This window comes from Phasianus colchicus, chromosome 9 (assembly GCF_987193195.1).
Source record: "Phasianus colchicus chromosome 9, bPhaCol1.hap1.1, whole genome shotgun sequence".
Lineage (NCBI taxonomy): Eukaryota > Metazoa > Chordata > Aves > Galliformes > Phasianidae > Phasianus > Phasianus colchicus.
In genome coordinates, this window is record NC_143444.1 from 18,987,891 (window position 1) to 19,010,482 (window position 22,592).

A 22,592-nucleotide genomic window follows, 5' to 3' on the forward strand; every position below is an offset into this window, starting at 1 on the left:
CAACAAGCATCAGTTTCTTTCACTCTTTTCTCTGTGTAACGATATGTCTGAGCTCAGAAGGGATTTTGCCTGTAGGGGCGGAGATGTGAGGCGCCAGTGGCAGAATTCAATTAAAAAAAAAATATATATATATATGTATATATAATTGCGTTTGCGGACATCTACTGCTGTGGAAGGAACACCTAATGTTTGTGAGAATGTAAAAAGAAACACTGAAACAGAGGAAATGAATTCCCCATCCCGAGCTCAGCCAAGGTGTGGTTGTTGAGGTGACACCACCTGTGGGGCGGCTCAGCCCTGAGGGAAAGGGCGGCAACGCCTGCGAGGGGCGGTGACCTTCAGGTGACCCCGGCCGTGACCTTCAGGTGACCCCGGCCCGGGCACCTTCGGCTGGAAAGGGCGGGAAGGCAGAGGTGAGAAAAAAAAAGGGCGGGAAGAGAAAACGGCGGGAAAAGAAAGCGGCGTTCTGAGCTCCTATTGGCTGACGGGGGGGCAAGGAAACCTATATAAGGTGCGTGTGAGGAACTGGCACTTGCCTCAAAGCATGAGAAGACACTGGGTTGTCTGAGGGAAAGGCAGCGGACGGATGGACTACAAGCAGCCTCTGGGAACGAGGTACGGGCGGAGCGGGGATGAAGAGCGCGATGGGATGGGAACAGCGAAAGTGTGGAAAGTAGGCCGGATCGCGCGCCCCGACGGCGGCGGCGGGGGGGGGGGTGCCCGGCCGGATCGCGCGCCCCGACGGCGGCGGGGGGGGGGGTGCCCGGCCGGATCGCGCGCCCCGACGGCGGCGGGGGGGGGGGTGCCCGGCCGGATCGCGCGCCCCGACGGCGGCGGGGGGGGGGGGTGCCCGGCCGGAGCGCGCGCCCCGACGGCGGCGGGGGGGGGGGGGGTGCCCGGCCGGAGCGCGCGCCCCGACGGCGGCCGGGGGGGGGGGGTGCCCGGCCGGAGCGCGCGCCCCGACGGCGGCGGGGGGGGGGGGTGCCCGGCCGGAGCGCGCGCCCCGACGGCGGCGGGGGGGGGGGGTGCCCGGCCGGAGCGCGCGCCCCGACGGCGGCGGGGGGGGGGGGTGCCCGGCCGGAGCGCGCGCCCCGACGGCGGCGGGGGGGGGGGTGCCCGGCCGGAGCGCGCGCCCCGACGGCGGCGGGGGGGGGGGTGCCCGGCCGGAGCGCGCGCCCCGACGGCGGCGGGGGGGGGGGTGCCCGGCCGGAGCGCGCGCCCCGACGGCGGCGGGGGGGGGGGTGCCCGGCCGGAGCGCGCGCCCCGACGGCGGCGGGGGGGGGGGTGCCCGGCCGGAGCGCGCGCCCCGACGGCGGCGGGGGGGGGGGGGGTGCCCGGCCGGAGCGCGCGCCAACAGAAAGAAGAAACAATAAAGCTATTTTCTTGTGTCTGGTCTGATGTCCTTTGGGGGTTTTATTCCTATTCATCACAAGGTGATGGGGGGTATGAGGGGGTCAACATGATAGAGATAATGAGGATGTAAAGAAAAAAGCACTGGAACAGTGTTCTAGTCTTTAAGATGATGAGCGTGATGGATCTGTGTTGTCAGGAAGAAAAGGTAGGATGATTTGTGTAATTCCTGGTCTTGAGTGTGTATTTCCATTAAATATCTTGAAGCAACATATGACCTCATAAAAAAGGTGTTATAGATATCGCTTGTAAATTTAGCTGCTGTGCCTTAGCCTAGTTTATGTATACTTGAGAAGTGCTGATTCCTCTTGCATTACATTGCATCTCCAGGAATGAATAGGGGAGGAAGGATTGCTGGGTTGAAAGGTGGTGTGCCTCATAATTTAGGATTTGCAGCTGAAGAAAGGAGAAGCGGCGTGGGCAACTGGAAGGCAGGAGCGAGGAAGAAGAGGAAGCAGAAGCCAGCAGATGCGGGGGGGAAAGAGAGAGGCACTCTGGGCAAAGCACCTCCCTGTTAGCAGGGATACAGTCACATTTGAGTTGAGGCATTGCCGGCGCCCTGGGAGACCAGGACGGCTCTGTGCTGGGCGACCTCCCTGTAAGCAGGGCTTGGGTCTTTGCTGTAGTTGGCCTTTTGCCTTGTTGCTCCTTTGGCTGCCTGGGGAGCGTGGCCCCCTGTACGGAGGGCGAGAGCCACCTCTCCGCACCTGAGTGGGAAACGGAGCTCGCCGGACCCCGAGGCCTCCCTGTAAGCAGGGTAGTGCCTCTTCCCTGCCCCCACCCCCTCCCCCCGGCCCCTCGGCGCTGTTGCCCGCTGGTGGCCTGTCATTGCGCCGGCCCCGTACTCGGGGTGCGTGCCGCGGCCTTTGGTCTCTTGTCCTTACTTGAGAAGCCCCTCAGCGCGTTGAGGTCTGTGGCCTCCGTGCAGCCCCGGGACAGGTCACAGGCTCTTGTGTGTTGCTTGCGGGTGCGGGTTTATTCCCAGGCGTTGGCTGCGCTGCGTTGTCCTTCCCTTCTGGAAAGTTGCATCCGTGTGCGTGTTGCCCTTCCTTTCCTTGTTTGTGTTTGCGGAGTGACTGAGCAAGTGTGCTTTTCCTTTAGGCCTCCACAAAGACGGCTGCAGCTTAGCTGTGACTTCCTAGGGGGGAATGGAGGACTTTGGTGCATGCCGCAAGGGGGGCGTTCCCCCTCATCTTAGTCCCGTGGGCGCTGCAAGTGTCCTGTCTGCCTGTCTCCTTTTTTCTTAGTAGAGATCTGAGCCACGTGGTAGCTCTGTGGCCGAGGCCGCCCTGTAGCCAGGGCTTGGGCCTGTCCTTCCTTGCGTGGCCACCTGTTCTGCTGGTGGCGTGACAGCCCCGTACTCGGGGTGCGTGTCACAAGCTGTGGACCCTCTGTCCCCCGAGCAGCCTGAACCCCCCCCCCCCCGTAACCAGGGCTGGGGAGGCCGCAGCGTTGCGGCCGGCTGCTCTAGTTATCCAGCTGGTGGGAACGACCCCTCCCTGTCCCATCAGAGGGTGCAGGTTGAGGTGATGCTTGTGTGTGGGGCGACCTCCCCGCTCGGTGGGTCGAGGTGGTACCCAGGGCTGCCGAAGACGTGGTGATGTTCTGCTGCCGGGCGGGCCAGCCTGTAGCTCAGGCGTTGGCGGGAGCTGCGTGCTCCGTGGGGCTTCTTGATGATGGCGAGGTGTGGGGTACCGTCCTGTAGGCAGGGCTGTGCGTGCCCCCTGTGCTTGGTGAGCTGTGTTCTGAGAGACCCCCTGTACTCAGGCGGGAGTGTGGCCCCAGCCTTCCAGAGGCACGGGGCCGCGAGGTGTGGGGTTGGGCTTGCGCCCTCCCTGGAATCGGGGCTAGGATCCCAACCGCGGCCTTTGGCTGCGTCGCCCTGCTGCCTGGCGGCTGAGAGTCGTTCCTGCTGCTGGGGGGGAAACCGAGCTCTGTGGCTCCAGGGGTGTTTTGGGCCCGCCTGTAATCAGGGTCTGGGCACGTGAGCCTTTATGCTCTGCTGGCAGCCTGTGCGGGGTGACCGCCCCGCTAGCGGGGTGCGTGTCAAGGTGCCCCGGAGTGGGAGAGAAGGAGCCTCTCTCGGCTGTAGGGAGGGGGGCTGCCCTGTAAGTCAGGGAGCGGCTGTGCCCCCGAGTCCCCGGCCCTTTGCGATGGAGGCAGTGGCTGGGGGTCCCCTGTAAGCAGGGAAGCAAGACTCCTTTGGCCTCTGCTTTTTGTGTGCCCAGCTCCATTTGCCCAGTCTGCCCGCCTCCGTGATCCCCTGCAGCGCCGGCTGGAGCCTCCGCAGCGCGACAGTGAGGTGAGAAAAGCTGCTCTAAGTAGTTTTGGCTGGAACGGACTGGGAAGGGGGAGGGGGCTACGAGGTCTTCCCCCTTGGCTGGGCGGTCCTGGGCCGCGTTTCTTTGGGATGTTGGGTTTCCCGCTTCCTTCAGGTGGAGGGTTTGCTGCTGCTCAGGGCTAATGGTGTCGTACCTCATCTTTCAGGATTCTGCTGCTGAAGAAAGGAGAAGCGGCGTGGGCAACTGGAAGGCAGGAGTGAGGAAGAAGAGGAAGCAGAAGCCAGCAGATGCGGGGGGGAAAGAGAGAGGCACTCTGGGCAAAGCACCTCCCTGTTAGCAGGGATACAGTCACATTTGAGTTGAGGCATTGCCGGCGCCCTGGGAGACCAGGACGGCTCTGTGCTGGGCGACCTCCCTGTAAGCAGGGCTCGGGTCTTTGCTGTAGTTGGCCTTTTGCCTTGTTGCTCCTTTGGCTGCCTGGGGAGCGTGGCCCCCTGTACGGAGGGCGAGAGCCACCTCTCCGCACCTGAGTGGGAAACGGAGCTCGCCGGACCCCGAGGCCTCCCTGTAAGCAGGGTAGTGCCTCTTCCCTGCCCCCACCCCCTCCCCCCGGCCCCTCGGCGCTGTTGCCCGCTGGTGGCCTGTCATTGCGCCGGCCCCGTACTCGGGGTGCGTGCCGCGGCCTTTGGCCTCTTGTCCTTACTTGAGAAGCCCCTCGGCGCGTTGAGGTCTGTGGCCTCCGTGCAGCCCCGGGACAGGTCACAGGCTCTTGTGTGTTGCTTGCGGGTGCGGGTTTATTCCCAGGCGTTGGCTGCGCTGCGTTGTCCTTCCCTTCTGGAAAGTTGCATCCGTGTGCGTGTTGCCCTTCCTTTCCTTGTTTGTGTTTGCGGAGTGACTGAGCAAGTGTGCTTTTCCTTTAGGCCTCCACAAAGACGGCTGCAGCTTAGCTGTGACTTCCTAGGGGGGAATGGAGGACTTTGGTGCATGCCGCAAGGGGGGCGTTCCCCCTCATCTTAGTCCCGTGGGCGCTGCAAGTGTCCTGTCTGCCTGTCTCCTTTTTTCTTAGTAGAGATCTGAGCCACGTGGTAGCTCTGTGGCCGAGGCCGCCCTGTAGCCAGGGCTTGGGCCTGTCCTTCCTTGCGTGGCCGCCTGTTCTGCTGGTGGCGTGACAGCCCCGTACTCGGGGTGCGTGTCACAAGCTGTGGACCCTCTGTCCCCCGAGCAGCCTGAACCCCCCCCCCCCCGTAACCAGGGCTGGGGCGGCCGCAGCGTTGCGGCCGGCTGCTCTAGTTATCCAGCTGGTGGGAACGACCCCTCCCTGTCCCATCAGAGGGTGCAGGTTGAGGTGATGCTTGTGTGTGGGGCGACCTCCCCGCTCGGTGGGTCGAGGTGGTACCCAGGGCTGCCGAAGACGTGGTGATGTTCTGCTGCCGGGCGGGCCAGCCTGTAGCTCAGGCGTTGGCGGGAGCTGCGTGCTCCGTGGGGCTTCTTGATGATGGCGAGGTGTGGGGTACCGTCCTGTAGGCAGGGCTGTGCGTGCCCCCTGTGCTTGGTGAGCTGTGTTCTGAGAGACCCCCTGTACTCAGGCGGGAGTGTGGCCCCAGCCTTCCAGAGGCACGGGGCCGCGAGGTGTGGGGTTGGGCTTGCGCCCTCCCTGGAATCGGGGCTAGGATCCCAACCGCGGCCTTTGGCTGCGTCGCCCTGCTGCCTGGCGGCTGAGAGTCGTTCCTGCTGCTGGGGGGGAAACCGAGCTCTGTGGCTCCAGGGGTGTTTTGGGCCCGCCTGTAATCAGGGTCTGGGCACGTGAGCCTTTATGCTCTGCTGGCAGCCTGTGCGGGGTGACCGCCCCGCTAGCGGGGTGCGTGTCAAGGTGCCCCGGAGTGGGAGAGAAGGAGCCTCTCTCGGCTGTAGGGAGGGGGGCTGCCCTGTAAGTCAGGGAGCGGCTGTGCCCCCGAGTCCCCGGCCCTTTGCGATGGAGGCAGTGGCTGGGGGTCCCCTGTAAGCAGGGAAGCAAGACTCCTTTGGCCTCTGCTTTTTGTGTGCCCAGCTCCATTTGCCCAGTCTGCCCGCCTCCGTGATCCCCTGCAGCGCCGGCTGGAGCCTCCGCAGCGCGACAGTGAGGTGAGAAAAGCTGCTCTAAGTAGTTTTGGCTGGAACGGACTGGGAAGGGGGAGGGGGCTACGAGGTCTTCCCCCTTGGCTGGGCGGTCCTGGGCCGCGTTTCTTTGGGATGTTGGGTTTCCCGCTTCCTTCAGGTGGAGGGTTTGCTGCTGCTCAGGGCTAATGGTGTCGTACCTCATCTTTCAGGATTCTGCTGCTGAAGAAAGGAGAAGCGGCGTGGGCAACTGGAAGGCAGGAGCGAGGAAGAAGAGGAAGCAGAAGCCAGCAGATGCGGGGGGGAAAGAGAGAGGCACTCTGGGCAAAGCACCTCCCTGTTAGCAGGGATACAGTCACATTTGAGTTGAGGCATTGCCGGCGCCCTGGGAGACCAGGACGGCTCTGTGCTGGGCGACCTCCCTGTAAGCAGGGCTCGGGTCTTTGCTGTAGTTGGCCTTTTGCCTTGTTGCTCCTTTGGCTGCCTGGGGAGCGTGGCCCCCTGTACGGAGGGCGAGAGCCACCTCTCCGCACCTGAGTGGGAAACGGAGCTCGCCGGACCCCGAGGCCTCCCTGTAAGCAGGGTAGTGCCTCTTCCCTGCCCCCACCCCCTCCCCCCGGCCCCTCGGCGCTGTTGCCCGCTGGTGGCCTGTCATTGCGCCGGCCCCGTACTCGGGGTGCGTGCCGCGGCCTTTGGCCTCTTGTCCTTACTTGAGAAGCCCCTCGGCGCGTTGAGGTCTGTGGCCTCCGTGCAGCCCCGGGACAGGTCACAGGCTCTTGTGTGTTGCTTGCGGGTGCGGGTTTATTCCCAGGCGTTGGCTGCGCTGCGTTGTCCTTCCCTTCTGGAAAGTTGCATCCGTGTGCGTGTTGCCCTTCCTTTCCTTGTTTGTGTTTGCGGAGTGACTGAGCAAGTGTGCTTTTCCTTTAGGCCTCCACAAAGACGGCTGCAGCTTAGCTGTGACTTCCTAGGGGGGAATGGAGGACTTTGGTGCATGCCGCAAGGGGGGCGTTCCCCCTCATCTTAGTCCCGTGGGCGCTGCAAGTGTCCTGTCTGCCTGTCTCCTTTTTTCTTAGTAGAGATCTGAGCCACGTGGTAGCTCTGTGGCCGAGGCCGCCCTGTAGCCAGGGCTTGGGCCTGTCCTTCCTTGCGTGGCCGCCTGTTCTGCTGGTGGCGTGACAGCCCCGTACTCGGGGTGCGTGTCACAAGCTGTGGACCCTCTGTCCCCCGAGCAGCCTGAACCCCCCCCCCCCCGTAACCAGGGCTGGGGCGGCCGCAGCGTTGCGGCCGGCTGCTCTAGTTATCCAGCTGGTGGGAACGACCCCTCCCTGTCCCATCAGAGGGTGCAGGTTGAGGTGATGCTTGTGTGTGGGGCGACCTCCCCGCTCGGTGGGTCGAGGTGGTACCCAGGGCTGCCGAAGACGTGGTGATGTTCTGCTGCCGGGCGGGCCAGCCTGTAGCTCAGGCGTTGGCGGGAGCTGCGTGCTCCGTGGGGCTTCTTGATGATGGCGAGGTGTGGGGTACCGTCCTGTAGGCAGGGCTGTGCGTGCCCCCTGTGCTTGGTGAGCTGTGTTCTGAGAGACCCCCTGTACTCAGGCGGGAGTGTGGCCCCAGCCTTCCAGAGGCACGGGGCCGCGAGGTGTGGGGTTGGGCTTGCGCCCTCCCTGGAATCGGGGCTAGGATCCCAACCGCGGCCTTTGGCTGCGTCGCCCTGCTGCCTGGCGGCTGAGAGTCGTTCCTGCTGCTGGGGGGGAAACCGAGCTCTGTGGCTCCAGGGGTGTTTTGGGCCCGCCTGTAATCAGGGTCTGGGCACGTGAGCCTTTATGCTCTGCTGGCAGCCTGTGCGGGGTGACCGCCCCGCTAGCGGGGTGCGTGTCAAGGTGCCCCGGAGTGGGAGAGAAGGAGCCTCTCTCGGCTGTAGGGAGGGGGGCTGCCCTGTAAGTCAGGGAGCGGCTGTGCCCCCGAGTCCCCGGCCCTTTGCGATGGAGGCAGTGGCTGGGGGTCCCCTGTAAGCAGGGAAGCAAGACTCCTTTGGCCTCTGCTTTTTGTGTGCCCAGCTCCATTTGCCCAGTCTGCCCGCCTCCGTGATCCCCTGCAGCGCCGGCTGGAGCCTCCGCAGCGCGACAGTGAGGTGAGAAAAGCTGCTCTAAGTAGTTTTGGCTGGAACGGACTGGGAAGGGGGAGGGGGCTACGAGGTCTTCCCCCTTGGCTGGGCGGTCCTGGGCCGCGTTTCTTTGGGATGTTGGGTTTCCCGCTTCCTTCAGGTGGAGGGTTTGCTGCTGCTCAGGGCTAATGGTGTCGTACCTCATCTTTCAGGATTCTGCTGCTGAAGAAAGGAGAAGCGGCGTGGGCAACTGGAAGGCAGGAGCGAGGAAGAAGAGGAAGCAGAAGCCAGCAGATGCGGGGGGGAAAGAGAGAGGCACTCTGGGCAAAGCACCTCCCTGTTAGCAGGGATACAGTCACATTTGAGTTGAGGCATTGCCGGCGCCCTGGGAGACCAGGACGGCTCTGTGCTGGGCGACCTCCCTGTAAGCAGGGCTCGGGTCTTTGCTGTAGTTGGCCTTTTGCCTTGTTGCTCCTTTGGCTGCCTGGGGAGCGTGGCCCCCTGTACGGAGGGCGAGAGCCACCTCTCCGCACCTGAGTGGGAAACGGAGCTCGCCGGACCCCGAGGCCTCCCTGTAAGCAGGGTAGTGCCTCTTCCCTGCCCCCACCCCCTCCCCCCGGCCCCTCGGCGCTGTTGCCCGCTGGTGGCCTGTCATTGCGCCGGCCCCGTACTCGGGGTGCGTGCCGCGGCCTTTGGCCTCTTGTCCTTACTTGAGAAGCCCCTCGGCGCGTTGAGGTCTGTGGCCTCCGTGCAGCCCCGGGACAGGTCACAGGCTCTTGTGTGTTGCTTGCGGGTGCGGGTTTATTCCCAGGCGTTGGCTGCGCTGCGTTGTCCTTCCCTTCTGGAAAGTTGCATCCGTGTGCGTGTTGCCCTTCCTTTCCTTGTTTGTGTTTGCGGAGTGACTGAGCAAGTGTGCTTTTCCTTTAGGCCTCCACAAAGACGGCTGCAGCTTAGCTGTGACTTCCTAGGGGGGAATGGAGGACTTTGGTGCATGCCGCAAGGGGGGCGTTCCCCCTCATCTTAGTCCCGTGGGCGCTGCAAGTGTCCTGTCTGCCTGTCTCCTTTTTTCTTAGTAGAGATCTGAGCCACGTGGTAGCTCTGTGGCCGAGGCCGCCCTGTAGCCAGGGCTTGGGCCTGTCCTTCCTTGCGTGGCCACCTGTTCTGCTGGTGGCGTGACAGCCCCGTACTCGGGGTGCGTGTCACAAGCTGTGGACCCTCTGTCCCCCGAGCAGCCTGAACCCCCCCCCCCCCGTAACCAGGGCTGGGGAGGCCGCAGCGTTGCGGCCGGCTGCTCTAGTTATCCAGCTGGTGGGAACGACCCCTCCCTGTCCCATCAGAGGGTGCAGGTTGAGGTGATGCTTGTGTGTGGGGCGACCTCCCCGCTCGGTGGGTCGAGGTGGTACCCAGGGCTGCCGAAGACGTGGTGATGTTCTGCTGCCGGGCGGGCCAGCCTGTAGCTCAGGCGTTGGCGGGAGCTGCGTGCTCCGTGGGGCTTCTTGATGATGGCGAGGTGTGGGGTACCGTCCTGTAGGCAGGGCTGTGCGTGCCCCCTGTGCTTGGTGAGCTGTGTTCTGAGAGACCCCCTGTACTCAGGCGGGAGTGTGGCCCCAGCCTTCCAGAGGCACGGGGCCGCGAGGTGTGGGGTTGGGCTTGCGCCCTCCCTGGAATCGGGGCTAGGATCCCAACCGCGGCCTTTGGCTGCGTCGCCCTGCTGCCTGGCGGCTGAGAGTCGTTCCTGCTGCTGGGGGGGAAACCGAGCTCTGTGGCTCCAGGGGTGTTTTGGGCCCGCCTGTAATCAGGGTCTGGGCACGTGAGCCTTTATGCTCTGCTGGCAGCCTGTGCGGGGTGACCGCCCCGCTAGCGGGGTGCGTGTCAAGGTGCCCCGGAGTGGGAGAGAAGGAGCCTCTCTCGGCTGTAGGGAGGGGGGCTGCCCTGTAAGTCAGGGAGCGGCTGTGCCCCCGAGTCCCCGGCCCTTTGCGATGGAGGCAGTGGCTGGGGGTCCCCTGTAAGCAGGGAAGCAAGACTCCTTTGGCCTCTGCTTTTTGTGTGCCCAGCTCCATTTGCCCAGTCTGCCCGCCTCCGTGATCCCCTGCAGCGCCGGCTGGAGCCTCCGCAGCGCGACAGTGAGGTGAGAAAAGCTGCTCTAAGTAGTTTTGGCTGGAACGGACTGGGAAGGGGGAGGGGGCTACGAGGTCTTCCCCCTTGGCTGGGCGGTCCTGGGCCGCGTTTCTTTGGGATGTTGGGTTTCCCGCTTCCTTCAGGTGGAGGGTTTGCTGCTGCTCAGGGCTAATGGTGTCGTACCTCATCTTTCAGGATTCTGCTGCTGAAGAAAGGAGAAGCGGCGTGGGCAACTGGAAGGCAGGAGCGAGGAAGAAGAGGAAGCAGAAGCCAGCAGATGCGGGGGGGAAAGAGAGAGGCACTCTGGGCAAAGCACCTCCCTGTTAGCAGGGATACAGTCACATTTGAGTTGAGGCATTGCCGGCGCCCTGGGAGACCAGGACGGCTCTGTGCTGGGCGACCTCCCTGTAAGCAGGGCTCGGGTCTTTGCTGTAGTTGGCCTTTTGCCTTGTTGCTCCTTTGGCTGCCTGGGGAGCGTGGCCCCCTGTACGGAGGGCGAGAGCCACCTCTCCGCACCTGAGTGGGAAACGGAGCTCGCCGGACCCCGAGGCCTCCCTGTAAGCAGGGTAGTGCCTCTTCCCTGCCCCCACCCCCTCCCCCCGGCCCCTCGGCGCTGTTGCCCGCTGGTGGCCTGTCATTGCGCCGGCCCCGTACTCGGGGTGCGTGCCGCGGCCTTTGGCCTCTTGTCCTTACTTGAGAAGCCCCTCGGCGCGTTGAGGTCTGTGGCCTCCGTGCAGCCCCGGGACAGGTCACAGGCTCTTGTGTGTTGCTTGCGGGTGCGGGTTTATTCCCAGGCGTTGGCTGCGCTGCGTTGTCCTTCCCTTCTGGAAAGTTGCATCCGTGTGCGTGTTGCCCTTCCTTTCCTTGTTTGTGTTTGCGGAGTGACTGAGCAAGTGTGCTTTTCCTTTAGGCCTCCACAAAGACGGCTGCAGCTTAGCTGTGACTTCCTAGGGGGGAATGGAGGACTTTGGTGCATGCCGCAAGGGGGGCGTTCCCCCTCATCTTAGTCCCGTGGGCGCTGCAAGTGTCCTGTCTGCCTGTCTCCTTTTTTCTTAGTAGAGATCTGAGCCACGTGGTAGCTCTGTGGCCGAGGCCGCCCTGTAGCCAGGGCTTGGGCCTGTCCTTCCTTGCGTGGCCGCCTGTTCTGCTGGTGGCGTGACAGCCCCGTACTCGGGGTGCGTGTCACAAGCTGTGGACCCTCTGTCCCCCGAGCAGCCTGAACCCCCCCCCCCCCCCGTAACCAGGGCTGGGGCGGCCGCAGCGTTGCGGCCGGCTGCTCTAGTTATCCAGCTGGTGGGAACGACCCCTCCCTGTCCCATCAGAGGGTGCAGGTTGAGGTGATGCTTGTGTGTGGGGCGACCTCCCCGCTCGGTGGGTCGAGGTGGTACCCAGGGCTGCCGAAGACGTGGTGATGTTCTGCTGCCGGGCGGGCCAGCCTGTAGCTCAGGCGTTGGCGGGAGCTGCGTGCTCCGTGGGGCTTCTTGATGATGGCGAGGTGTGGGGTACCGTCCTGTAGGCAGGGCTGTGCGTGCCCCCTGTGCTTGGTGAGCTGTGTTCTGAGAGACCCCCTGTACTCAGGCGGGAGTGTGGCCCCAGCCTTCCAGAGGCACGGGGCCGCGAGGTGTGGGGTTGGGCTTGCGCCCTCCCTGGAATCGGGGCTAGGATCCCAACCGCGGCCTTTGGCTGCGTCGCCCTGCTGCCTGGCGGCTGAGAGTCGTTCCTGCTGCTGGGGGGGAAACCGAGCTCTGTGGCTCCAGGGGTGTTTTGGGCCCGCCTGTAATCAGGGTCTGGGCACGTGAGCCTTTATGCTCTGCTGGCAGCCTGTGCGGGGTGACCGCCCCGCTAGCGGGGTGCGTGTCAAGGTGCCCCGGAGTGGGAGAGAAGGAGCCTCTCTCGGCTGTAGGGAGGGGGGCTGCCCTGTAAGTCAGGGAGCGGCTGTGCCCCCGAGTCCCCGGCCCTTTGCGATGGAGGCAGTGGCTGGGGGTCCCCTGTAAGCAGGGAAGCAAGACTCCTTTGGCCTCTGCTTTTTGTGTGCCCAGCTCCATTTGCCCAGTCTGCCCGCCTCCGTGATCCCCTGCAGCGCCGGCTGGAGCCTCCGCAGCGCGACAGTGAGGTGAGAAAAGCTGCTCTAAGTAGTTTTGGCTGGAACGGACTGGGAAGGGGGAGGGGGCTACGAGGTCTTCCCCCTTGGCTGGGCGGTCCTGGGCCGCGTTTCTTTGGGATGTTGGGTTTCCCGCTTCCTTCAGGTGGAGGGTTTGCTGCTGCTCAGGGCTAATGGTGTCGTACCTCATCTTTCAGGATTCTGCTGCTGAAGAAAGGAGAAGCGGCGTGGGCAACTGGAAGGCAGGAGCGAGGAAGAAGAGGAAGCAGAAGCCAGCAGATGCGGGGGGGAAAGAGAGAGGCACTCTGGGCAAAGCACCTCCCTGTTAGCAGGGATACAGTCACATTTGAGTTGAGGCATTGCCGGCGCCCTGGGAGACCAGGACGGCTCTGTGCTGGGCGACCTCCCTGTAAGCAGGGCTCGGGTCTTTGCTGTAGTTGGCCTTTTGCCTTGTTGCTCCTTTGGCTGCCTGGGGAGCGTGGCCCCCTGTACGGAGGGCGAGAGCCACCTCTCCGCACCTGAGTGGGAAACGGAGCTCGCCGGACCCCGAGGCCTCCCTGTAAGCAGGGTAGTGCCTCTTCCCTGCCCCCACCCCCTCCCCCCGGCCCCTCGGCGCTGTTGCCCGCTGGTGGCCTGTCATTGCGCCGGCCCCGTACTCGGGGTGCGTGCCGCGGCCTTTGGCCTCTTGTCCTTACTTGAGAAGCCCCTCGACGCGTTGAGGTCTGTGGCCTCCGTGCAGCCCCGGGACAGGTCACAGGCTCTTGTGTGTTGCTTGCGGGTGCGGGTTTATTCCCAGGCGTTGGCTGCGCTGCGTTGTCCTTCCCTTCTGGAAAGTTGCATCCGTGTGCGTGTTGCCCTTCCTTTCCTTGTTTGTGTTTGCGGAGTGACTGAGCAAGTGTGCTTTTCCTTTAGGCCTCCACAAAGACGGCTGCAGCTTAGCTGTGACTTCCTAGGGGGGAATGGAGGACTTTGGTGCATGCCGCAAGGGGGGCGTTCCCCCTCATCTTAGTCCCGTGGGCGCTGCAAGTGTCCTGTCTGCCTGTCTCCTTTTTTCTTAGTAGAGATCTGAGCCACGTGGTAGCTCTGTGGCCGAGGCCGCCCTGTAGCCAGGGCTTGGGCCTGTCCTTCCTTGCGTGGCCACCTGTTCTGCTGGTGGCGTGACAGCCCCGTACTCGGGGTGCGTGTCACAAGCTGTGGACCCTCTGTCCCCCGAGCAGCCTGAACCCCCCCCCCCCCGTAACCAGGGCTGGGGAGGCCGCAGCGTTGCGGCCGGCTGCTCTAGTTATCCAGCTGGTGGGAACGACCCCTCCCTGTCCCATCAGAGGGTGCAGGTTGAGGTGATGCTTGTGTGTGGGGCGACCTCCCCGCTCGGTGGGTCGAGGTGGTACCCAGGGCTGCCGAAGACGTGGTGATGTTCTGCTGCCGGGCGGGCCAGCCTGTAGCTCAGGCGTTGGCGGGAGCTGCGTGCTCCGTGGGGCTTCTTGATGATGGCGAGGTGTGGGGTACCGTCCTGTAGGCAGGGCTGTGCGTGCCCCCTGTGCTTGGTGAGCTGTGTTCTGAGAGACCCCCTGTACTCAGGCGGGAGTGTGGCCCCAGCCTTCCAGAGGCACGGGGCCGCGAGGTGTGGGGTTGGGCTTGCGCCCTCCCTGGAATCGGGGCTAGGATCCCAACCGCGGCCTTTGGCTGCGTCGCCCTGCTGCCTGGCGGCTGAGAGTCGTTCCTGCTGCTGGGGGGGAAACCGAGCTCTGTGGCTCCAGGGGTGTTTTGGGCCCGCCTGTAATCAGGGTCTGGGCACGTGAGCCTTTATGCTCTGCTGGCAGCCTGTGCGGGGTGACCGCCCCGCTAGCGGGGTGCGTGTCAAGGTGCCCCGGAGTGGGAGAGAAGGAGCCTCTCTCGGCTGTAGGGAGGGGGGCTGCCCTGTAAGTCAGGGAGCGGCTGTGCCCCCGAGTCCCCGGCCCTTTGCGATGGAGGCAGTGGCTGGGGGTCCCCTGTAAGCAGGGAAGCAAGACTCCTTTGGCCTCTGCTTTTTGTGTGCCCAGCTCCATTTGCCCAGTCTGCCCGCCTCCGTGATCCCCTGCAGCGCCGGCTGGAGCCTCCGCAGCGCGACAGTGAGGTGAGAAAAGCTGCTCTAAGTAGTTTTGGCTGGAACGGACTGGGAAGGGGGAGGGGGCTACGAGGTCTTCCCCCTTGGCTGGGCGGTCCTGGGCCGCGTTTCTTTGGGATGTTGGGTTTCCCGCTTCCTTCAGGTGGAGGGTTTGCTGCTGCTCAGGGCTAATGGTGTCGTACCTCATCTTTCAGGATTCTGCTGCTGAAGAAAGGAGAAGCGGCGTGGGCAACTGGAAGGCAGGAGCGAGGAAGAAGAGGAAGCAGAAGCCAGCAGATGCGGGGGGGAAAGAGAGAGGCACTCTGGGCAAAGCACCTCCCTGTTAGCAGGGATACAGTCACATTTGAGTTGAGGCATTGCCGGCGCCCTGGGAGACCAGGACGGCTCTGTGCTGGGCGACCTCCCTGTAAGCAGGGCTCGGGTCTTTGCTGTAGTTGGCCTTTTGCCTTGTTGCTCCTTTGGCTGCCTGGGGAGCGTGGCCCCCTGTACGGAGGGCGAGAGCCACCTCTCCGCACCTGAGTGGGAAACGGAGCTCGCCGGACCCCGAGGCCTCCCTGTAAGCAGGGTAGTGCCTCTTCCCTGCCCCCACCCCCTCCCCCCGGCCCCTCGGCGCTGTTGCCCGCTGGTGGCCTGTCATTGCGCCGGCCCCGTACTCGGGGTGCGTGCCGCGGCCTTTGGCCTCTTGTCCTTACTTGAGAAGCCCCTCGGCGCGTTGAGGTCTGTGGCCTCCGTGCAGCCCCGGGACAGGTCACAGGCTCTTGTGTGTTGCTTGCGGGTGCGGGTTTATTCCCAGGCGTTGGCTGCGCTGCGTTGTCCTTCCCTTCTGGAAAGTTGCATCCGTGTGCGTGTTGCCCTTCCTTTCCTTGTTTGTGTTTGCGGAGTGACTGAGCAAGTGTGCTTTTCCTTTAGGCCTCCACAAAGACGGCTGCAGCTTAGCTGTGACTTCCTAGGGGGGAATGGAGGACTTTGGTGCATGCCGCAAGGGGGGCGTTCCCCCTCATCTTAGTCCCGTGGGCGCTGCAAGTGTCCTGTCTGCCTGTCTCCTTTTTTCTTAGTAGAGATCTGAGCCACGTGGTAGCTCTGTGGCCGAGGCCGCCCTGTAGCCAGGGCTTGGGCCTGTCCTTCCTTGCGTGGCCGCCTGTTCTGCTGGTGGCGTGACAGCCCCGTACTCGGGGTGCGTGTCACAAGCTGTGGACCCTCTGTCCCCCGAGCAGCCTGAACCCCCCCCCCCCCGTAACCAGGGCTGGGGAGGCCGCAGCGTTGCGGCCGGCTGCTCTAGTTATCCAGCTGGTGGGAACGACCCCTCCCTGTCCCATCAGAGGGTGCAGGTTGAGGTGATGCTTGTGTGTGGGGCGACCTCCCCGCTCGGTGGGTCGAGGTGGTACCCAGGGCTGCCGAAGACGTGGTGATGTTCTGCTGCCGGGCGGGCCAGCCTGTAGCTCAGGCGTTGGCGGGAGCTGCGTGCTCCGTGGGGCTTCTTGATGATGGCGAGGTGTGGGGTACCGTCCTGTAGGCAGGGCTGTGCGTGCCCCCTGTGCTTGGTGAGCTGTGTTCTGAGAGACCCCCTGTACTCAGGCGGGAGTGTGGCCCCAGCCTTCCAGAGGCACGGGGCCGCGAGGTGTGGGGTTGGGCTTGCGCCCTCCCTGGAATCGGGGCTAGGATCCCAACCGCGGCCTTTGGCTGCGTCGCCCTGCTGCCTGGCGGCTGAGAGTCGTTCCTGCTGCTGGGGGGGAAACCGAGCTCTGTGGCTCCAGGGGTGTTTTGGGCCCGCCTGTAATCAGGGTCTGGGCACGTGAGCCTTTATGCTCTGCTGGCAGCCTGTGCGGGGTGACCGCCCCGCTAGCGGGGTGCGTGTCAAGGTGCCCCGGAGTGGGAGAGAAGGAGCCTCTCTCGGCTGTAGGGAGGGGGGCTGCCCTGTAAGTCAGGGAGCGGCTGTGCCCCCGAGTCCCCGGCCCTTTGCGATGGAGGCAGTGGCTGGGGGTCCCCTGTAAGCAGGGAAGCAAGACTCCTTTGGCCTCTGCTTTTTGTGTGCCCAGCTCCATTTGCCCAGTCTGCCCGCCTCCGTGATCCCCTGCAGCGCCGGCTGGAGCCTCCGCAGCGCGACAGTGAGGTGAGAAAAGCTGCTCTAAGTAGTTTTGGCTGGAACGGACTGGGAAGGGGGAGGGGGCTACGAGGTCTTCCCCCTTGGCTGGGCGGTCCTGGGCCGCGTTTCTTTGGGATGCTGGGTTTCCCGCTTCCTTCAGGTGGAGGGTTTGCTGCTGCTCAGGGCTAATGGTGTCGTACCTCATCTTTCAGGATTCTGCTGCTGAAGAAAGGAGAAGCGGCGTGGGCAACTGGAAGGCAGGAGCGAGGAAGAAGAGGAAGCAGAAGCCAGCAGATGCGGGGGGGAAAGAGAGAGGCACTCTGGGCAAAGCACCTCCCTGTTAGCAGGGATACAGTCACATTTGAGTTGAGGCATTGCCGGCGCCCTGGGAGACCAGGACGGCTCTGTGCTGGGCGACCTCCCTGTAAGCAGGGCTCGGGTCTTTGCTGTAGTTGGCCTTTTGCCTTGTTGCTCCTTTGGCTGCCTGGGGAGCGTGGCCCCCTGTACGGAGGGCGAGAGCCACCTCTCCGCACCTGAGTGGGAAACGGAGCTCGCCGGACCCCGAGGCCTCCCTGTAAGCAGGGTAGTGCCTCTTCCCTGCCCCCACCCCCTCCCCCCGGCCCCTCGGCGCTGTTGCCCGCTGGTGGCCTGTCATTGCGCCGGCCCCGTACTCGGGGTGCGTGCCGCGGCCTTTGGCCTCTTGTCCTTACTTGAGAAGCCCCTCGGCGCGTTGAGGTCTGTGGCCTCCGTGCAGCCCCGGGACAGGTCACAGGCTCTTGTGTGTTGCTTGCGGGTGCGGGTTTATTCCCAGGCGTTGGCTGCGCTGCGTTGTCCTTCCCTTCTGGAAAGTTGCATCCGTGTGCGTGTTGCCCTTCCTTTCCTTGTTTGTGTTTGCGGAGTGACTGAGCAAGTGTGCTTTTCCTTTAGGCCTCCACAAAGACGGCTGCAGCTTAGCTGTGACTTCCTAGGGGGGAATGGAGGACTTTGGTGCATGCCGCAAGGGGGGCGTTCCCCCTCATCTTAGTCCCGTGGGCGCTGCAAGTGTCCTGTCTGCCTGTCTCCTTTTTTCTTAGTAGAGATCTGAGCCACGTGGTAGCTCTGTGGCCGAGGCCGCCCTGTAGCCAGGGCTTGGGCCTGTCCTTCCTTGCGTGGCCGCCTGTTCTGCTGGTGGCGTGACAGCCCCGTACTCGGGGTGCGTGTCACAAGCTGTGGACCCTCTGTCCCCCGAGCAGCCTGAACCCCCCCCCCCCTGTAACCAGGGCTGGGGAGGCCGCAGCGTTGCGGCCGGCTGCTCTAGTTATCCAGCTGGTGGGAACGACCCCTCCCTGTCCCATCAGAGGGTGCAGGTTGAGGTGATGCTTGTGTGTGGGGCGACCACCCCGCTCGGTGGGTCGAGGTGGTACCCAGGGCTGCCGAAGACGTGGTGATGTTCTGCTGCCGGGCGGGCCAGCCTGTAGCTCAGGCGTTGGCGGGAGCTGCGTGCTCCGTGGGGCTTCTTGATGATGGCGAGGTGTGGGGTACCGTCCTGTAGGCAGGGCTGTGCGTGCCCCCTGTGCTTGGTGAGCTGTGTTCTGAGAGACCCCCTGTACTCAGGCGGGAGTGTGGCCCCAGCCTTCCAGAGGCACGGGGCCGCGAGGCGTGGGGTTGGGCTTGCGCCCTCCCTGGAATCGGGGCTAGGATCCCAACCGCGGCCTTTGGCTGCGTCGCCCTGCTGCCTGGCGGCTGAGAGTCGTTCCTGCTGCTGGGGGGGAAACCGAGCTCTGTGGCTCCAGGGGTGTTTTGGGCCCGCCTGTAATCAGGGTCTGGGCACGTGAGCCTTTATGCTCTGCTGGCAGCCTGTGCGGGGTGACCGCCCCGCTAGCGGGGTGCGTGTCAAGGTGCCCCGGAGTGGGAGAGAAGGAGCCTCTCTCGGCTGTAGGGAGGGGGGCTGCCCTGTAAGTCAGGGAGCGGCTGTGCCCCCGAGTCCCCGGCCCTTTGCGATGGAGGCAGTGGCTGGGGGTCCCCTGTAAGCAGGGAAGCAAGACTCCTTTGGCCTCTGCTTTTTGTGTGCCCAGCTCCATTTGCCCAGTCTGCCCGCCTCCGTGATCCCCTGCAGCGCCGGCTGGAGCCTCCGCAGCGCGACAGTGAGGTGAGAAAAGCTGCTCTAAGTAGTTTTGGCTGGAACGGACTGGGAAGGGGGAGGGGGCTACGAGGTCTTCCCCCTTGGCTGGGCGGTCCTGGGCCGCGTTTCTTTGGGATGCTGGGTTTCCCGCTTCCTTCAGGTGGAGGGTTTGCTGCTGCTCAGGGCTAATGGTGTCGTACCTCATCTTTCAGGATTCTGCTGCTGAAGAAAGGAGAAGCGGCGTGGGCAACTGGAAGGCAGGAGCGAGGAAGAAGAGGAAGCAGAAGCCAGCAGATGCGGGGGGGAAAGAGAGAGGCACTCTGGGCAAAGCACCTCCCTGTTAGCAGGGATACAGTCACATTTGAGTTGAGGCATTGCCGGCGCCCTGGGAGACCAGGACGGCTCTGTGCTGGGCGACCTCCCTGTAAGCAGGGCTCGGGTCTTTGCTGTAGTTGGCCTTTTGCCTTGTTGCTCCTTTGGCTGCCTGGGGAGCGTGGCCCCCTGTACGGAGGGCGAGAGCCACCTCTCCGCACCTGAGTGGGAAACGGAGCTCGCCGGACCCCGAGGCCTCCCTGTAAGCAGGGTAGTGCCTCTTCCCTGCCCCCACCCCCTCCCCCCGGCCCCTCGGCGCTGTTGCCCGCTGGTGGCCTGTCATTGCGCCGGCCCCGTACTCGGGGTGCGTGCCGCGGCCTTTGGCCTCTTGTCCTTACTTGAGAAGCCCCTCGGCGCGTTGAGGTCTGTGGCCTCCGTGCAGCCCCGGGACAGGTCACAGGCTCTTGTGTGTTGCTTGCGGGTGCGGGTTTATTCCCAGGCGTTGGCTGCGCTGCGTTGTCCTTCCCTTCTGGAAAGTTGCATCCGTGTGCGTGTTGCCCTTCCTTTCCTTGTTTGTGTTTGCGGAGTGACTGAGCAAGTGTGCTTTTCCTTTAGGCCTCCACAAAGACGGCTGCAGCTTAGCTGTGACTTCCTAGGGGGGAATGGAGGACTTTGGTGCATGCCGCAAGGGGGGCGTTCCCCCTCATCTTAGTCCCGTGGGCGCTGCAAGTGTCCTGTCTGCCTGTCTCCTTTTTTCTTAGTAGAGATCTGAGCCACGTGGTAGCTCTGTGGCCGAGGCCGCCCTGTAGCCAGGGCTTGGGCCTGTCCTTCCTTGCGTGGCCGCCTGTTCTGCTGGTGGCGTGACAGCCCCGTACTCGGGGTGCGTGTCACAAGCTGTGGACCCTCTGTCCCCCGAGCAGCCTGAACCCCCCCCCCTGTAACCAGGGCTGGGGAGGCCGCAGCGTTGCGGCCGGCTGCTCTAGTTATCCAGCTGGTGGGAACGACCCCTCCCTGTCCCATCAGAGGGTGCAGGTTGAGGTGATGCTTGTGTGTGGGGCGACCTCCCCGCTCGGTGGGTCGAGGTGGTACCCAGGGCTGCCGAAGACGTGGTGATGTTCTGCTGCCGGGCGGGCCAGCCTGTAGCTCAGGCGTTGGCGGGAGCTGCGTGCTCCGTGGGGCTTCTTGATGATGGCGAGGTGTGGGGTACCGTCCTGTAGGCAGGGCTGTGCGTGCCCCCTGTGCTTGGTGAGCTGTGTTCTGAGAGACCCCCTGTACTCAGGCGGGAGTGTGGCCCCAGCCTTCCAGAGGCACGGGGCCGCGAGGTGTGGGGTTGGGCTTGCGCCCTCCCTGGAATCGGGGCTAGGATCCCAACCGCGGCCTTTGGCTGCGTCGCCCTGCTGCCTGGCGGCTGAGAGTCGTTCCTGCTGCTGGGGGGGAAACCGAGCTCTGTGGCTCCAGGGGTGTTTTGGGCCCGCCTGTAATCAGGGTCTGGGCACGTGAGCCTTTATGCTCTGCTGGCAGCCTGTGCGGGGTGACCGCCCCGCTAGCGGGGTGCGTGTCAAGGTGCCCCGGAGTGGGAGAGAAGGAGCCTCTCTCGGCTGTAGGGAGGGGGGCTGCCCTGTAAGTCAGGGAGCGGCTGTGCCCCCGAGTCCCCGGCCCTTTGCGATGGAGGCAGTGGCTGGGGGTCCCCTGTAAGCAGGGAAGCAAGACTCCTTTGGCCTCTGCTTTTTGTGTGCCCAGCTCCATTTGCCCAGTCTGCCCGCCTCCGTGATCCCCTGCAGCGCCGGCTGGAGCCTCCGCAGCGCGACAGTGAGGTGAGAAAAGCTGCTCTAAGTAGTTTTGGCTGGAACGGACTGGGAAGGGGGAGGGGGCTACGAGGTCTTCCCCCTTGGCTGGGCGGTCCTGGGCCGCGTTTCTTTGGGATGCTGGGTTTCCCGCTTCCTTCAGGTGGAGGGTTTGCTGCTGCTCAGGGCTAATGGTGTCGTACCTCATCTTTCAGGATTCTGCTGCTGAAGAAAGGAGAAGCGGCGTGGGCAACTGGAAGGCAGGAGCGAGGAAGAAGAGGAAGCAGAAGCCAGCAGATGCGGGGGGGAAAGAGAGAGGCACTCTGGGCAAAGCACCTCCCTGTTAGCAGGGATACAGTCACATTTGAGTTGAGGCATTGCCGGCGCCCTGGGAGACCAGGACGGCTCTGTGCTGGGCGACCTCCCTGTAAGCAGGGCTCGGGTCTTTGCTGTAGTTGGCCTTTTGCCTTGTTGCTCCTTTGGCTGCCTGGGGAGCGTGGCCCCCTGTACGGAGGGCGAGAGCCACCTCTCCGCACCTGAGTGGGAAACGGAGCTCGCCGGACCCCGAGGCCTCCCTGTAAGCAGGGTAGTGCCTCTTCCCTGCCCCCACCCCCTCCCCCCGGCCCCTCGGCGCTGTTGCCCGCTGGTGGCCTGTCATTGCGCCGGCCCCGTACTCGGGGTGCGTGCCGCGGCCTTTGGCCTCTTGTCCTTACTTGAGAAGCCCCTCGGCGCGTTGAGGTCTGTGGCCTCCGTGCAGCCCCGGGACAGGTCACAGGCTCTTGTGTGTTGCTTGCGGGTGCGGGTTTATTCCCAGGCGTTGGCTGCGCTGCGTTGTCCTTCCCTTCTGGAAAGTTGCATCCGTGTGCGTGTTGCCCTTCCTTTCCTTGTTTGTGTTTGCGGAGTGACTGAGCAAGTGTGCTTTTCCTTTAGGCCTCCACAAAGACGGCTGCAGCTTAGCTGTGACTTCCTAGGGGGGAATGGAGGACTTTGGTGCATGCCGCAAGGGGGGCGTTCCCCCTCATCTTAGTCCCGTGGGCGCTGCAAGTGTCCTGTCTGCCTGTCTCCTTTTTTCTTAGTAGAGATCTGAGCCACGTGGTAGCTCTGTGGCCGAGGCCGCCCTGTAGCCAGGGCTTGGGCCTGTCCTTCCTTGCGTGGCCGCCTGTTCTGCTGGTGGCGTGACAGCCCCGTACTCGGGGTGCGTGTCACAAGCTGTGGACCCTCTGTCCCCCGAGCAGCCTGAACCCCCCCCCCCCGTAACCAGGGCTGGGGCGGCCGCAGCGTTGCGGCCGGCTGCTCTAGTTATCCAGCTGGTGGGAACGACCCCTCCCTGTCCCATCAGAGGGTGCAGGTTGAGGTGATGCTTGTGTGTGGGGCGACCTCCCCGCTCGGTGGGTCGAGGTGGTACCCAGGGCTGCCGAAGACGTGGTGATGTTCTGCTGCCGGGCGGGCCAGCCTGTAGCTCAGGCGTTGGCGGGAGCTGCGTGCTCCGTGGGGCTTCTTGATGATGGCGAGGTGTGGGGTACCGTCCTGTAGGCAGGGCTGTGCGTGCCCCCTGTGCTTGGTGAGCTGTGTTCTGAGAGACCCCCTGTACTCAGGCGGGAGTGTGGCCCCAGCCTTCCAGAGGCACGGGGCCGCGAGGTGTGGGGTTGGGCTTGCGCCCTCCCTGGAATCGGGGCTAGGATCCCAACCGCGGCCTTTGGCTGCGTCGCCCTGCTGCCTGGCGGCTGAGAGTCGTTCCTGCTGCTGGGGGGGAAACCGAGCTCTGTGGCTCCAGGGGTGTTTTGGGCCCGCCTGTAATCAGGGTCTGGGCACGTGAGCCTTTATGCTCTGCTGGCAGCCTGTGCGGGGTGACCGCCCCGCTAGCGGGGTGCGTGTCAAGGTGCCCCGGAGTGGGAGAGAAGGAGCCTCTCTCGGCTGTAGGGAGGGGGGCTGCCCTGTAAGTCAGGGAGCGGCTGTGCCCCCGAGTCCCCGGCCCTTTGCGATGGAGGCAGTGGCTGGGGGTCCCCTGTAAGCAGGGAAGCAAGACTCCTTTGGCCTCTGCTTTTTGTGTGCCCAGCTCCATTTGCCCAGTCTGCCCGCCTCCGTGATCCCCTGCAGCGCCG

At 64.2% G+C, this 22,592-nt stretch overlaps 2 long non-coding RNA genes across 4 annotated transcripts; both read left to right on the forward strand.

The window, feature by feature from the left end:
* Positions 1-503: 503 nt before the first annotated feature.
* On the forward strand, positions 504-12,810 carry LOC149916853 (uncharacterized). 3 transcript variants are annotated; one of them, XR_016469264.1, is made up of 7 exons: positions 504-615; positions 1,741-3,712; positions 3,898-5,813; positions 5,999-7,914; positions 8,100-10,015; positions 10,201-12,118; positions 12,304-12,810. It is a non-coding gene; the product is annotated as an uncharacterized LOC149916853 (long non-coding RNA). The 3 variants fall into 3 exon arrangements; XR_016469263.1 differs by having other exon boundaries at positions 1,798-3,712; XR_016469265.1 differs by having other exon boundaries at positions 506-615; positions 3,639-3,712.
* A 460-nt stretch (positions 12,811-13,270) lies between these two features.
* Positions 13,271-22,589, forward strand: LOC149916854 (uncharacterized). The gene is made up of 5 exons (XR_016469266.1): positions 13,271-14,219; positions 14,405-16,320; positions 16,506-18,421; positions 18,607-20,520; positions 20,706-22,589. It is a non-coding gene; the product is annotated as an uncharacterized LOC149916854 (long non-coding RNA).
* The last annotated feature ends 3 nt before the right edge of the window (positions 22,590-22,592 follow it).